The sequence below is a fragment of the Pimephales promelas genome, chromosome 25, assembly GCF_988280905.1.
Source record: "Pimephales promelas chromosome 25, fPimPro1.hap1.1, whole genome shotgun sequence".
NCBI classification, from domain to species: domain Eukaryota; kingdom Metazoa; phylum Chordata; class Actinopteri; order Cypriniformes; family Leuciscidae; genus Pimephales; species Pimephales promelas.
This window is the reverse complement of record NC_142793.1, coordinates 21130993-21147871: the sequence shown is the minus strand read 5'-3', so window position 1 is coordinate 21147871 and position 16879 is coordinate 21130993. Positions and strand designations below refer to the sequence as shown.

Below are 16879 nucleotides of genomic sequence, written 5' to 3'. Positions count from 1 at the left end.
GTAGGACCCCTTTAAGAGAGCACAGCTGTTCAGACACTAGTATGGCTGTCTGTGTAATAGAGATTTCGTCCCCTCTTGTCGTCTGTATTGATGCCCATGGCCTGCCTGACTACTTGTGCAGTGCTGGGTATTTAATTATGGACTAGACTGGGGAACTAATGGGAACTAAGAGTTTGCATGCATTGCTTATGTCGTTGTGTGTGCATGTGTGATCCCATGCCCTCCAGCTAGCAGTCTTGCTACTCGCGTGTTCTCTGTAAAACAGTATCTCCACAGGCTAAGCCAGAAGAGCTGCACAACATCCTCACCAGCTACCTAAAACACAAGCGGTCCGAGGACACCAGAGTTTGATTAATATTTCCTTAATTCTCATTATTTTATATTTCAGAGATCTCGGCTGTCCCGTGGGTTCATTAGCGGTGTAGTCGGCAGTGCGTATAGTAAACCCCGGCCCCAGCCTCTGTACTCTAGCCTCTGGGCTGACGGGTTCCGCTGAAGGACTGACGTGTTGAGAGGTGGCCCGTCTCCAGCAGACGCTCTCTCTCTCCGGATGGGAAGATGGGGTTGGTGCCTTTGGTGTTGTCATGACAGCTTCCTTTTATGAGGCTCAAACTCAGACAACAGAGGAAGCGCTGCTAAAAGTTATTCTGTCACCGCGGCACAAGCTACGACTGAAACGACAGCACTGAAAAAAAAAACTGCTGTCATTTGTCTTTGTTTTGGTGGCTGCTGCTTACAATTATTGGTTCACAGTTGAATATTTCTTAATTGTTCGTAAGTTTTGTTTGAGATATCCGTTAGCATTCCCATTCTTCTCAATGGCAGCTGATGGACTGGCTAAAGGTGCGGATATCAAACAAAATCAGGCCAAAATGAAGTTTGTTTGAAGCGAAACAGCTTGCTGGTTTCTGCTGTTCAGTCTGTTGTACAAAGTCTGAGTTGGAGTACAAACATGACAGCTGCTTTATAGTAGAAATTGAAGTTGTAATTATAACTGAAAGCAACACTGACACTGTTTTTGTTTTGTTTTGTTTAGATAGAACCTTTCTATTGCACACAATGATCTTTATAGTGAAAAAATGTTTTTCACTCTAAGAAAATGTATTTTAAAATCTCCCTGTAGTCAATAATTTATCCCTTAAAACTCATTTTTGATATACCAAAATGAAATGTACAATTTTTTTCCTTGAAAATGCGAATTGTATGTGAATATGCTAATTAGCCCCGCCTCCACTCACTCACACCAGCTCAGAGATCAGGATGAGCCAGCCCGTTCTCATCCCAAGGCGTCATATACTGACGTTTTTAAAAATGCGTATACATCCAACGCACGATACCTTTTAGCGTCAATATGAGACGCAGATATATATGGGGGAGAAGGCGCCCCCTAGAGGTCTAACCCTAATCCTACCCCAGACCTAAACCTACCCATAACCGAAGCGTGTTGTATTGATGCTAAAGGGTGCCATGTGCATTGGATGTACACGCATTGTCAAAAGCGTCAGTATATGACGCCCTAGGATGAGAGTGCGTTATGATCACGTGTTGTCGTCGTTGGTTACAAGGTAGTTTGTGACGTCAGAATGAAACACAGCCGATTTCAAACCGTATTTTTCAGACTGTCTTTTCAGTTTTAAGGAGAAAATATTAGGAATTTGCACATGGCTTGTCTTAAAGCATATTAAAAACACCACATAGACACAACATTAACAAACTTGATTTTCACCACAGGGGGACTTTAGGAATGTTCACTGAAAGGTTCTTTGGGGAACCAAGAACATTGAAAAGGTTTTTTATTTATTTTTTTAAACAGAATACAGAACGTACACACTAAATCATGTTACATACCTAGACACATGAAGAAATGCATTATATTGTAATATATCCTTGACCTTGACTGTATTTGCTGGTGACTGGTGTAATATAAATCTCTTAACTAATACTGTGCTGGGAAACCAAACTATACTACTTTAGCCAAAGAAAGGAAAATGTCTGGAAACACTAACTTGTCTTGATGTGCTGAACAAAGAGAGGGCGGGTTGGTTGGATTCCTTTAGTGAGTGTGATCAGCAGTATGTAATGCTTTAGGCCTGTCTGTTTGAGGGCTGCTACAGGGAGCCCCGTCTTTCTCCCCTGTGCGCTGACGCTTTGAGATCTCCCTGTGGCGAAGCCTGGGTTCATCCTCTCTTTTTCTCTAGCTCGATCAGCCTCAGCCTCTTTTCAAGCCGCGAGCAGTGCTAGCATTACTGCACACTGAAGACTGGGAGAAAAAGAGGCTTTTTTCCAAAGGTTTGCGAAACAATAGAGAAGTCTGAGTGTTGTTTGGACTGGTTGAAATTGTTCAGAGTTTCGCTAAAGGCTCGAGGAGATACTCTTTTTTTTTTGTTGTTGTTGTTGTTGTAGTATCTATTAATAGTATCTATTAATTTCTTCAAAACCACTCTTAGAAAAAAGGGTTCATTGGGGTTCTATATATGAAGCATAGGGTTATTTACTCAACTCCAAAGAACCTTTTATGCTAAAAACAGTTCCATATTGACAAGAAAAAACCCTGTTGGCACAAATAGGCTATTATTCATTCATATATTACAGAAAAATAAGTAGTGAGCCTGTTTGAATTAACTGAAAAGTCAGTGAACGTCCAAGAAGCCATTTCGTTGTCATGACAAAAACAAACTGGAAATTACATCACAGTAGACCTGCCCGATTGTCATGGTCAGGAAGACGCTTGAAATTATCAGATACTTTTTTGATAGGCAAAAGTTTGTCAATATCGTACAGTTGCAAAAATACATCATTGAAAAATATGTTTTAAACCCCTTTTGAAAAGAATGATGTGTAATAATTTAGAAAAAGAAGTCTTTACTTTTTACATGGTTATTAGACATTTTAGTCAGTGTTGTTATTGTTAAGTAAAACTATACAAAAAATAGCGTTGAAATAACGTTGAATTAAAAAGAAAAAAGTATCAGATTAAACTTCGATGGAAAATTAGAAATGAACTGAACTAAACTGATTGAAATGCTTCAATAACTAAAAATTAAATAAATATGAAAGTTAAAGCTAAATATAAATATTTCAACTAAAGCACATAAAATAAACAACTAAACTAAACTACTATATTAATTAGTGCTATAAACATTTATAAAACTATAACTGTAGAGTCCTTCATTGAAAATGTTCGTGTGAAACGATTGCCTACCAAGATGCAAATAAATATTAAAATTCTTTTTTTTTTTTACTTTTATAGGCTAGTGATCATCCCAAAAGCAATGTTTCATCAGAAAAATAAAAATAAAAAAACACATGAAAAAAAAAAATATATATATATATATATACTGTATATCAAGAATAATACCTGATGTTCTACATAGTGTAAAAGATTTACAACAGTCTGGCACACAAACTCTTGTCTTCCACTTTGTGTGTGTTGGTCATGCGGTGCAGTCAGTGTTGGTAGGTGGGAAGGTGGCGTAAAGCCAACGGCTCTAATCATGATTGCCCGTGAAGTGGCTCTAATCATCTGTTCAGCTGCCACGACTCTCCGGCTTGTTTGTACAAGCCTGCGACTCTGCGTGGTGTGTATGGACAAGATATTTGTAATCGTAACTTCTTGAGAACTGGTTAAGGCAAACATTACGGGAGGTTGCATATTAATACAAGCCTCTTCTCTATTAAACAGACGCTCTTCCTAAATGATTCAGGGTTAATTAGGACAGGCTGAAAAATGCATTTGCTGCTGGAGTTAAACCAGAATAGATGGCCGTAGCGGTTTCTGTTGGATCAAACCCTTAAAATGTGTCTTGATATTAAGAATAATTCTTTAACAAATAGCATGTCTTATCGAGGCAATATTGCTAGGAAAAGAAAGTCCATTTTACCTTGTGTAAATTTCACAAAATGTCACAGGTCATTCAACAGGACATTTGATTAATTTAATGCAAAATCTTTGCATAACATTTATACTGTGCCAAATGGTGCTCTGCGTGTTTTCATTTAAAAAAATCTACATTTGTATAAATTTGTAATATTTAATAAATGTATATTTTCATATCAAAAATCCAGCGATGCAATAATACAATGTCATTTGTGATGAGCACAAAACAACCTTTCAGTCGCCTTGTGTTTCTGCATGTGTGAATTTTACCATCTGCCATTGAACCTCTAACCTGTGAATGCAGTCGGATTGGGCCGAAGTGCTTTTAATACACGATTGTCACGCTACCTTAATCCCGTCTCCTGAAGACGGGCCCGTCGCCAGTGTCCTTGTGAGGCCATGCGCTAGACTGCTTCAGCCATTCCCACACACACACACACCGCAGTCCCGTCATGCAAAAGATGGAAATCTGGCCCGCATCCACTCAAGCATGAACCAAATGTCAGCCGCAAGCCAGTGAGAGAGAAGAGTAGAGCCTTATCGCTGTTGATACTGGAGTTCTTATCAAGGATAAGGAATATGCTTTATGAGTCACTTCGAGACTCATTATTTATATTTTTGGAAGAATGTTTTTTACACTCTGCAGTACACATGCTCTGACTCCTAAGGGAGACAGTTCAGTTAAAGAATTCAGTTGGTTTATAATCAATTTTGTGTGTGAACGCTACCAAATTAACTCTGACCTGGACTGGCAGCCATATTCTGTGCTTTGTGAATGTGATTACCATCTAAGTATGGGTTCTGTAAGGACCTGCCGCTTTTTCAGAGCTGAGCTAGCTAATATGACATGTTTTTTTTGCTAGACTTTTTTGACCTTGGACCTTGACTCGGATTCTTGACTCTTTTTGACTTCCACCTTAGAAACTCCATAGCAATGCTATTATAACATAATAATGCCAAGTTTAGTCTTACTATCTAATATTATATTTCATTTTGATTTAATGTTATACAATTTTTTTTAATGTATAGGTAACACATCATTGTTCAGATTAGAGCCAGACCGATATATCGGTAGGCCGATATTATCGGCCGATATTAGGCATTTTCTAAAATATCGGTATCAGCAGTTATAATGGCCGATAAATGAATATTTCAAAAATAAAATAAAAACAGACAAATCACGCTTCAACCATGTCATCAGTGTTGGAGTTGTATAGTTTGTCCACCAGAGGGCACTCTACACTGTCCCTGTTGGCAACACTCGTGTATATCGCGCCACACATCCTGCAACCTGCTGATCCAGCCAGAGTCGGGCAGAGAGAACCAGTTATGCATTATCATATTATTTTAATTAAAACTCATAATTAACTACAAATAACTAATGTTAGGGAAATCTGTTAATATTTTGTTGCGCGTTTCTGAAATAAAAATAATAATAATAACGGCCGATATATCGGAATATCGGATTTTAAAACCAACAAATATTTGTATCGGTATCGGCCTTCAAAATCCTTTATCGGTCGGGCTCTAGTTCAGATCTGGTCTTTTTAAGATGTCTTGATTCAAATAAACAGTAAAACAATAATACTCTGAAATATGATTGCAATTTTAAATAATTTTTTATTGAAATGTAATGTATTCATGTCATGGCAAAGTTAAAAACATTACTCAGTCTTCAGTGTCACATGATCCTTCAGAAATCATTCTAATATGCTGATTTGAAGCTCCAGAAACATTTCTTATTAGAGTTTTTCTCAATTGCTTTCTCTGAACAATTAGTTTATTGTTCACATCAGATTTGAATTTCTTATTGATTTAAGAAAATGGCGCGTGTGAAAAGGAGCGAGTACAGTTGTCTAAAATGTGCCTACTGAATAAATTCACATGGGTTGTTGATCAAAACTGATGAGTTGAACTCTTCACAACTTCTAAACATTCTTTCATCGTGTGAGCCAAAATTATCCACGTTAATATATACATAAATGTCTTTACGGTCACTTAATTAATTTAAAGAAAGGATGCATGGATGGATGGATTGATAGATTTTCTACTCAAGCAGCAAGTCAGGGGGGCAAGATGTCAAGGTTTGAATCCAAACAATACCTGATTTCTTTTTTTCTGGCATAATGAATTCAAAGTTTTGAAAAAGTATCTGTTAATTCAATGCTGTTTGCTCGATCACAACACTTTGAAAAGAAGAAGGGGGTAAGGCGGGAGAAATCCATGGCTGACAACACGTTTCCCATGTGACACTTAACCTATGGAGCTTTTCGATTCTCTCTGATCATTCAGTGTTTGGTACATGTTAATTAACCCTAGGGCATAGTAGAGCGTTACAGCTTTGAAGAAGGAAATATCACAGACATCAAGAGGTGAAATAAAAAAGGAAGAGACAAAAAATATCTTCATCACTAGCAGTTGTTTTTCACGCATACTCGGCTCACTGTATTCTTGACTGGTTTGATTCGGCTAAGGAATGTGCGGTTTGTACATTTGAAAGCACGGTGCTCTTGTAGGTATGTTGCAAGGACGTAGAAGAAACAAGTGCAAGAGTCTGTGAAAGTTGTGCTCTATGCGACCAGAAATTCTGCAGTACACTTTGAGGTAGACATTTGTTGACCTACAGTAAAGAACTTGGCGAGGGTAAATTCAGATTGATTGGGACCCAGTCAAGATTTTCCCCAGTCATCTCCATGGCCAGCGCAGTCTCATCCCAAGACGTCATACAACTGACGCTTTTGACCACACGTCAACATCCGCCGTTTTAGGGTACCCTTAAACGTCGGTTAGATGACGTTATCTAATCCTAACCCTACCCCAGACCTAAACCTACCACATCACCTAACTGACGTTAAAGGTAAAGCGTCAGTTGGATGACGCCCCAGGATCGTCATCTAACCAACGTTTAAGGGTACCCTAAAATGGCGGATGTTAACGTATGGTCAAAAGCGTCAGTTGTATGACGTCTTGGGATGAGACTGTGTTACCATGGTAATTTTCCCTATTGCATTTTTCCTGTATTCACACTTAACATCTTCAAAACGTGCCTTTAAACGTAGCTTGGACAGACTGACCAGCTTGTGTTGCTTTAAGCCATGCAAATTAGCATATAAATGCATCTCAAAATATGGTTTCTTGCCTGTAGCCATCACACAAACTATGGGGGAAATATTTGTCTGTTTCTTCTTCTTTTTTTGCTGCTGGCTGACATGATGCCCTTTTCACCTGCCTGAAAAACACAAAGCAAGCTTTCTTTTTCAGAGAAAGGTGGGCAGAACTACATTGCTGAAAGTGTATAGATTAACTCAAACTTGTGTATCAAATGGATAGTTCGCCCAAAAATGATTCTGTCATTATTTTATCACCCTCATGTGATAAAATAATGTAGGGTTATGTCTTTACAAACCTGTAGGACTTTGGGAAATGATATCATGGGAAATTAGTAATTTTTTTTGTCCATACAATAGAAGTCGAGGGTAACCAGTAGAAGTGTTCTTTAGAAGAAAGAAAGTCAGGTTATATAACCTGACCAATCAATATCCAATACAGGGTTAGAATGACATAAAGGTCAGTAAATGATGATAGAATTTATATTTTGGGCAAACTATCTCTTTAATTGTTTACATGCTCTCTGTAAATCCTCACAACTGCATACAAAGAGACACCCTAAAAATCACTCAGACCCATTAAGCAACTGCATAGTAATGCCATAAAAACCATTCATAACACTCTAGCCACTGCATAGTGACACTTAGAGTCATAAGCAAAAGCACACCAATATGCTAAAAGCCACTCAAAAAACCTTAGCAACTGAAAAGTGTTCCCTTCCAGTTAGTGTTTCTTGCATGGAAGGTGGGAGCACTAACAAGGATGTTAAAGGCCACAGCCTCTAGGGGCATGAGATATACTCACACAGCTCTTAGTAGCTGGCCTCTGTTACACTCACCCCCTTAACCTTAGTCCCATTCGGGTCACGGCACCAATGTTACTCCTCCAGTTCTCCACGCACCCGCTCCAAGCGGGATTCCAACTGGTGTTCCTGCATGGGAGGCGGGCGCACTAACAATTGCATTAAAGCCTCTAGTGTCATTCGCTAGTGTGCCTATTGAGTCCAGGTGAGTGAGGTTTACATGCACAGTTCTTACTAGCTGGCCTCATCCTAAACCTCACTCTAGTTCTACTCTCACATCTCCGAGTGAGATTCGAACCTGTGTTTCCGACATGGAAGGCGGGGGCGGTAACAAGGAGGTTATAGACCGCAGCCTCTACCGCATCTCTTGAGGCCAGGGGAGTGAGGTTTGCATGCACAGCTCTTACTAGCTGGCCTGTTACACTCACCCCCTAATTCTCACTCCCATCCTGGTCATGGCACCAATATCACCCCTCTGGTTCTACTCACACCATGACCGAGAGGGATTCGGACCAGCGTTTCCGGCATGGAAGGTGGGGCCGCTAACAAGGACTTTAAAGACTGCCGCCTCTAGCGCCAGTCGCTATAGTCCATTTTATATTTTTTAGTGTGCCTCTTGAGGCCAGGGGAGAGAGGTTCACACACAGCTCTTAATAGCTAGCTTGTGTTACACTCACCCCCTAAACCTCACTACCATCCGGGTCACGGCACCAATACCACCCCTCCGGTTCTACTCACACCGCAATGAAAGGGATTCTGCGTTTCCGGCATAAAAGGCGAGGGCTATAAAAAACTCAATGCTGTAAAAGTACTCTGAGTACCAAAGCAACATCTTTCTCTTTTTTTTTTGATGAACTTTATATTAGAAAAGCCCAACCCAAAAGGTTCAGTGTTTGGAGGAACCATGTGGGTGCGGGGCGTGCTCATGGACCACTGAGACCACAACACACGGCATCACCTGCAGGTTAAGTCTGGAGGTGTAGGACTGATCAAAGTGCTGCCCTGGGATACGCACACTGATCCTGAACCAGCACATTTCAAAATGGCTACCAGCTCTTCATTCTCTGGAGAAGCTGGAGGAAATGAAGAAGAAAAAAACTTCTTTAAAACACATGTTTTCCTTCTGCTCTTTTCAGAAAACTGTCAGTTGAAGACAGCACAAAGCGTCCTCTACTTAAACTGTGTGAGAACTCATTTCATGGCTGTTTTTATGTCAGCATGAAAATACACTTTTATGATGTATCTTTATATTTAGAAAAAGGTAATTACCAGATGTCACCCAAAATACCACCTTGTCCATCATAAACATAGAACACAAGTCCATTTTAGATTTTTGTAGCCGATATGCTAGTTTACTTATTAGAATTGAGACGATTAACCTATAGCACTTGTCAGCAATTGTTTTTGTCAAATAAAATACTTAAAAAATGAGAATATGAGAATATAAATACAACCTGTCTCCGACTAGCAGTAGCTGTGTTTTGCTTTTGCAGCATTTTTATTTACTATTCAAAACTAGGAATTTGGCTATAATGTATTCTGTTTTTTAAGTGTCTTTATTGTTTGATCCACGGTGCTATTTAAAAAAACTTTTTATAGAGTGCAACCATCGGGTTTCGTAAATAAAAATCCCATTGATTTTAAACTACCTTAAAAACATTTAAAGACAGAGTGAGCTACGGTGTTTTTTAATCATTGGTAAATGCTGTTGTTGAAGCCATAAACCTGCATTATTTCAACTTACTTTTAAAATAGTCCAACAGTGAAATTCCTGGTGAAAACTACATTACCCATGATTCTGCAGGGGAAATCTCAAAAATTGTCAGAATTGTGAGATAAAATGTCTATATCTCGTAATTCTGAATTCTTTTTTTTTCTCTCAACTGCAAGGTTAAATATCTCACAATTCTGACTTTATTTTCTTTGAATTAAGACAAATTTACAATTTGTGAGATATAAAGTCTGAATTGTGAAATTTAAACCCGCAATCATGAGAGGTCAGAATTGTGAGATAAATTTGCAATCACTTTTTTAAATTGTCTATATATCACAATTCGGACACTTTTTTCTGGCAATTGCGAGTTATAAATTACGAATTGTGAATTTCATTAGTATTTTTTTCATTTGTATCCCATAAACCCCTATGGGAAAAATATTTCCCGACGATTGAAAAAGTGGACAAGCACTGTTGCGCTCTTTATGTCCCTCCCCAACTTCTTATTTCAATAAAAAGTATGTAAACACAGTAAAGAAAATGTGTTTGGAGTTTTAAATATGATTTACCTTTTGTAGCTTCATAATTAATCAACAAATCCCACACAAGGGGTAAAATACAGGAAAAAAAAAACAGAAGCATCACCAGTTTTGTTTTCCTGTCCTGAAGCGGTATGCACAGCTAAACTACTTTATCTGTCAGCACTGCAAATACAAACTACAACAGGGAATTTAAAAGGGATGTTAATTAACACTCTTTGTAAATAATAACATGCAGCATGATGTACCCACACAAAAAGAGGACAAAAAACACGTTCACAAACGCCTGAGGTTTTCTACCTCTTCTAAGACACATTCACTTTGTACCTAAACTCACTAATGTAGTCACATATGACATCATCAGTAGAGGTAATTCTACACTCTGCACCGCTTGCATGCTCTTGTCTGGAACACCACACTAACACACACTGTTATTCTAAATATCATCACAAATATAGGCCCTTATACATAAACACTACCGTTCAAAAGTTTGGGGTCGGTCGAACTCAATTTAATTGACTTGTTAAATAAAAAAAATTGACCTCAAACTTTAGGACGGTAGTGTATATATATATAAAGCAAAGGTATAATAGTGTATGTAATGTAATAGTTTATAACAAATATTAAGCTAATAGTAGATATGATAAAAAGAGCATTGTGTGAATGCAGTTAGTCATTAGCAGTTTCTGAAATATTAAATCTTTGGCTTATTATCAGCACTCTTGTACAAGTGAATCTCATTTTGTTCTCTCTCATCTTGATCTTTTGTAAAAAAAGCTAATGACACCTAAGATCCAAGACATGTGCATTTTAAAAATTTCATTTCGCTCTACGTACTCTGATCCCCATGTTTAATCATGGCCTACGCTAAGATCTGTTCTGCTTTTTTGGAATATGCTAACTGTTCCACCCTTTTTTTGAAGGGTTAGTTTTTGAAGTATCGCCTGGCGATGGGAGAGAGAGATCAAATCAGGTGTACTTGGAGCCTGAGGGGGCAGGTTGGATGAAAAGGCCAAGCATGTTAATAATGTTAGACGGTCTCCTCCTTCATTATAAACATATTTTAAGAGGACCAGAGCTCCGTGGGCATGTACGGGACACTGGGAAATCAAGAAGAAATGCTTTGAAATTCAGAGCTTACCAATTTGGCCGATAATAATGACTGCGTGACTGTTCACCTTGATTTTTGATTGTGTTTTTTTTATTCTTTTTTATTTCTCCAATTATGAATAAGTATAAATATTTCATTCTTGTGCTGGAGAAGTTGAGAAGTATATGATCAACCTATAGGGGTGTCTGAGGAAAAAGGATGGAAATCTTACTTTTATATACATTTCTACTTGAATCATTTAATTCACTAGTTGTTTTGTTTGAATGAAATGAAATTATGGCATTCTGTTGGTCAGTTTAGAATTTGGAATGGAATGTATATAAGGCCACATTTTGTTTCTACAGTTCGATTAACAACTAAAAAATGGGGTGAAAGAATGATGAACTGCAATTTAATGTATTAATAAATAAAAAAAATCCTCTCCCGTGGCCTTATGGGATAGTAAAGTGTCGTATGCACACTTCAGAATCTCGCCGGAAGTGGTAGGTCAGGTCATCCAGTACTTTTTTGCCATTTACGAGCACTCTGAATCCGGACATACTTCTTTTGTCACATACTGCTTTTTGCCTGCTATATAGTAGGGAGGTATGTGATTTAGAATGCAGCCAATAACTTGCAGAAAGGCCGTGTGTCCACCAAAGCAATCCCTTGGATAGCATATTTTTCCAATTGCTTTCAATGGGAGCACTGCGTTTTTAAAAAGTGCTCAGCGTTATTTGCTTGTTGCCGAGAGTTGAAGAATGTTCAAGAATGAACTTTTGGGTAAAAGGCAGCAACCATCACTGTCAGCACACATCACTTTTTTTACCCAGCCATCCAATCACAGTGGAGGAGGGGCGGGACAAATATAACACAGACGCACCGCCACATTCTGCTTGTATAACGTCAACAGGCGACAACAAGCATAATAACGGAACAAAATCATTTAAAACCAGAGCCAGATCAAAAACTTTATATTGAATCGATATACAATACAGAAACAATACAGAAACTGTGAAATTGGATGCTAGTAACACTTCCGCGGATATTCAGCTAGCCGTTTTCAGCAGAGCGCCTAGTGTTTTCAGCTGGCTAACAACTTTTGGTGAAGTCAGTTAACGAAACTGAACAAAAAAAATGTTGGTTTCAAAAGAATCGTGTCACTGAGATAAAAAAATAAGTAAAAATGTCCAATTAAAGCCTAAATCACAAAATGTAACCGGGAAATATTTCCTCATAAGGGGAAATGTACAACTAAGGCCTAGGCCTACTTGTTTAGGAATGTCCACTTTGGGGCGGGGCCATGTGTTTGTCAGTCCAATATTTTTGCAGTTCCATTTGGAGAAGGTAGTGACAGTTCATCTTTTTTGCTCGGTAATTTTATTGAGAAATAATTAAGTGTTCAGAAAGGGTTGAGGATGCAAAACCAAACCTGAGATAGTGAATCTAGCTGCAGCCTTTTTGGCTACACAGCAAAAAAATGTCAGGAGATTTGTCACCATGGGTGTTAAAATTATCACTTTCCGGGTGAACATACAGGTCCATCTTTGCTAGTGTTAAAACAACACTGACGATAGTGTTTATTTTTTAAACACTGTGTTAGTGTTTCATTTAATCACTCAAGGTGTTGGAAATTATTACTCTTAAATATACACATTTAACACTTTATGGTGTTTAATCACACAACTCCAGTGTATTTTTTTATGTTGATTTAATGTTTATAATGTATACTTATTTTAAAATGGTAATGCAGATGAAGGTTAAAAAAATTAAACTTTTAAACCCGAAGATATTTTTCCAAAAACCAAGTTACTATGAATTTATTTTAACATTTATTAAAATTAAAATTTTTCAAACATACAATTGAATAAGACAACTCTCCAATGCAATACCATCTTATTATTTAAAAGAATAATTTCACTTTGAAATAAACACATCACTCTTTATTACTCTTAAAAAACTTTATTTCAAAACAATCCAAAAAGTCTGGGATCATAGTAGAATTCTGTTCACTGTAAAGTTAAAAATAAAGGCAAAATGTAAACAGTTGTTTCAAACAAACTATTTTTTTTATTAACGAACAAGCACGTTTACATTATAGGTTAATTTTTTAAATAAACGATGAATGCACAATATATGGATTTCTGTCATCAGAATTATATGATGTTTAATACTTAAGTCCTGAACATATCAGTGAATGTGAGTCCTGTGTCAGTGAAGTTAATTCAGTACCTTTGACTTTGCAACAGTACAGCAGTGCTTGAGTCAAAAACATTCAGCAGATGAAAAACAGTCGCAGGATATGAGTGGATCAGCTGTATCCAGTCGCTAACAGTAAAGTTCAGTGCAGTTGTTTCACAGAGCAGAAAAGGCTGTGCAGATCCAACTTTAGTGAAAAATCGTGTAGTACTGGGTACCTAGAACACAAAACCAGATCATTTACACATTTGTGTTTCATAAATACAGCAAGTTTAGGGTGAAAAAAAGTTCAATCATCGACTCAAACAAAAAAACATTTTTGTTTGATTAAGACTTGAATTTACTGATTTCCAAGTAAATCGAAGATTTAATTAATAAAAAAAATGTAATTCTGTCATTAATTATTCACCCTCATGTTGTTCCAAACCAGTAAGAGTTTTTCTCATCTTCGAAACACTTAAAGGGTTAGTTCACCCAAAAATGAAAATTCCGACTAATTATTCACCCTCATGTTGTTCCAACCCCGTAAGAATTTCCTTCATCTTCAGGACACAAATTAAGATATTTTTGATTAAATCTGAGCTATCTCACTCCTCCATAGCCTTCTAAGGGATTGAAACTTGGCGCCAAGAAAAGTTATTAAAGACATTGTAAAAATAGACAGAGTGACTACAGTGGCTCAACCTTAAGTTTATCAAGTGACAAAAATACTTTTTGTATGCAAAAAAAAAAAAACCAAACTAAAAATATTAAAATTAACTATTCATTTTCTTCTGCGTGGGCCTGAGCAAGTTAACAGTGTAACAGTGCAGCGCTTCTGTGTTGTACGTCACACACACACACAACCAGCGTCGGCCAATAGTGAGCCTGTGTGTGACGTACAACACTGAAGCACTGTTACACTACGAGAACCATCTCAAGGCTCACAGAGAAGCATGCATAGTTAAATAAAGTCGTAATTTCTGTTTGTTTTTGGCACACAAAGTATTCTCGTTGCTTGATAAACTTATGATTGCGCTTCTGTAATCACTTGGACTATTTTAACAATATCTTTAATAACTTTCTGGGCTGGCAAGTTTTGATCCCTTAGAAGCCTATGGAGGAGTGAGATAGCTCAGATTTAATCAAAAATATCTTAATTTGTGTTCAGAAGATGAACAAAAGTCTTACAGGGCTGGAACAACATGAAGGTGAGTAAATACTGACAGAATTTACATTTTTGGGTGAACAGTCCCTTTAATGAAGATATTTTTAATGAAATATAAGAGATTTCTGTCCATTCATCTAAAGCCTATTCAACCACCACTTCCAAAGCCACGGAAAGGTATAAAGGAAATCAAAAGTAATCCATGTGACTCTAGTGGTGTAACATAAATTTCACAATTTTAACTCAACTTTATTTACAAAATATTCCTCTTCAATGCACATACATGCACATCAACAACATGCACGAGTTGTAATGTTCTCATGAACGCATGTTGGAAATAAATATTTAATAAATTGGTAAATTTGTTTTTGCTGCAAACACAGCACTTGCATAGTTTAATAAACATTTATGTTAAACCACTGGAGTCGCATGGAGTACTTTAATGATGTACTTTTGTCTGGGGCTTGAAAGTGGTAGTTGCGTAGATTGTCAATGGAGGGGCACGAAGCTCTCAGATTTCATTAAAAATATCTTCGTTTGTGTTGTGAACATCGAAAAACGCTCACATGTTTAGAACGACATGAGGGTGAGTAATTAATGACAGAATTTCCATTTGTGGGTGAACTAACACTTTAAGAATAAATTAAGACACGCACCTTAAGAAATCTCACTAAATAGTCAGCCGCCGGATTCTGGAAGGATCGGTGTTCTCTTCTTGTGGCTTTGTAATGTTGGGGGCAGGTGATGGGCAGAGATTTCTACTTGTCAAATCAAGAAAACCATTGATTAGAAATCTTATTTTAAGTTTATATGTATATATACACACACACACACACACACACACACACACACACACACACTTTTATTAAGTAATTTGGCTAGACAAATTCAAAATATGTGTTATGAAACAAAGAAAATCTAGTAATACCAAGCCATGATTATTTTTGTTTGTGCCCATGATTCTCTCATATGTTAACTTATCTGTTATCTTTCCATCACCAGGTTCTAGTCTGTACAGTCTTTAAACACTAAGCCTGGTACCCTTAGCCACTTGGTGCATCATAGAATTGCTCCTAGCAAAAACAAATTGCAAAAATCAATAAATTTAAACATTAAAGCATCTCCAAATATCAACCAAAAGTTAATCTGATAAATACATTTTGCATCAATATTTAATTTGAAATAATTGCTTACCCATTCTAAGAAGATTGGTCCTCCAAATAAGGAAATAAAGTGAAAATTTCACGTGCATTGTTGGTCCGCAGTTTGTGGAGTTGGTTTAGCTGGCAGACGAGAGTAAAAGATAGTTTGAGGATAAATACTTTATGATATTTGCACATCACACATATTGTCATAAAACAATATCATATTATAAAACACGTAGCACAGTAAATGAGTAAAGTTACCTACTCGGTGTTTTCACTGTTAAAAGCAAACTCCGTGTCTGCATTCTGCACTGCTTTTTGAAATGCGTCACGAGTCAAAGATGCAGGACCTGACGGTTTAGGCGCGCACATTACATAAATATCGTTACAAAACAATATAATGCCATGAAATTCATGAGGTAAATCATGTTAAAAACACTTACTGTAGGTGTTTTCCCTGTTAACGTTAAGCCTCCTCCTCGTCAGCTCCGTATTTAGGCTAGTCAAAGATGATGTCGCCTTTGAAAAGAATTTCGACCGTTTAATCGCGCTGGGCATTTAAATATCGCCATGAATCAATATACTATAAAATACATTGCCAATGTAAATTAGAAAACACTTACTTTCGTTGTTTCCCGGTTAAAAAGCAAACCCATCCTGGTCTGCCCCGAATCGCGCGTCATAGAAAATGTCCCTCTGAGAGCGGTTTGCTCGTCCACAGAACATACATATTGTTATAAAACAATATGATGTTATAAAATGAATCTATAAATGCGATAAAACACGTAATAAATGCGTGTTTCCTCCTCGTATGCCTTGCGACTCGAGTCAAAGAAAATGGCGCCTGTGAGTAAAGTTTCAGCTCGTTTCGTTCCGCCCAGCACGTAAATGTCCCGGATGTGACTAGTAACACTATTATTGGTGTTGTCAAAGCATTCTCAGGTGCTACTTAGATTTAACTCCACATGTTTTCACCAGCCAGAGTGTGGTTTACACTAGCTAGTGTTAATCCCTTGAGATTCAACACCAGAAAATTAACACTTTACTCTAAGAGACTTTAACACCAGGATTTCAACACTGAAGATTTTGCTGTGTAGTGCTCAAGTGTCACGATGCTTATTAATTCCAGTGCAGAAATGTGTATTTCTGCCAAGGCCTTGAGTCCTTTAAACTATAAAAATAAATATATGCTTACATTTCATTTCAAAGCACTCCGTAAAGGCAAGAACATGGCATATGAAGAACTTTACTCTAGGAT

General features: G+C 37.4%; 2 long non-coding RNA genes across 4 annotated transcripts in view; one reads left to right on the top strand and one right to left on the bottom strand.

Annotated features, from left to right (window-relative positions):
- The window catches only part of LOC120459104 (uncharacterized), a 48647-nt gene that overhangs the window by 5499 nt on the left and 26269 nt on the right, over positions 1-16879 (top strand). The gene's annotated exons all lie outside the window — the stretch shown is intronic.
- On the bottom strand, positions 12978-16624 carry LOC148965086 (uncharacterized). Of its 2 annotated transcripts, none has more exons than XR_016150752.1 (6): positions 16245-16624; positions 16065-16140; positions 15883-15971; positions 15671-15759; positions 15133-15549; positions 12978-13547 (listed from the first exon to the last, which is right to left on the bottom strand). It is a non-coding gene; the product is annotated as an uncharacterized LOC148965086 (long non-coding RNA). The 2 variants fall into 2 exon arrangements; XR_016150751.1 differs by having other exon boundaries at positions 12979-13547; positions 15887-15971; positions 16245-16619.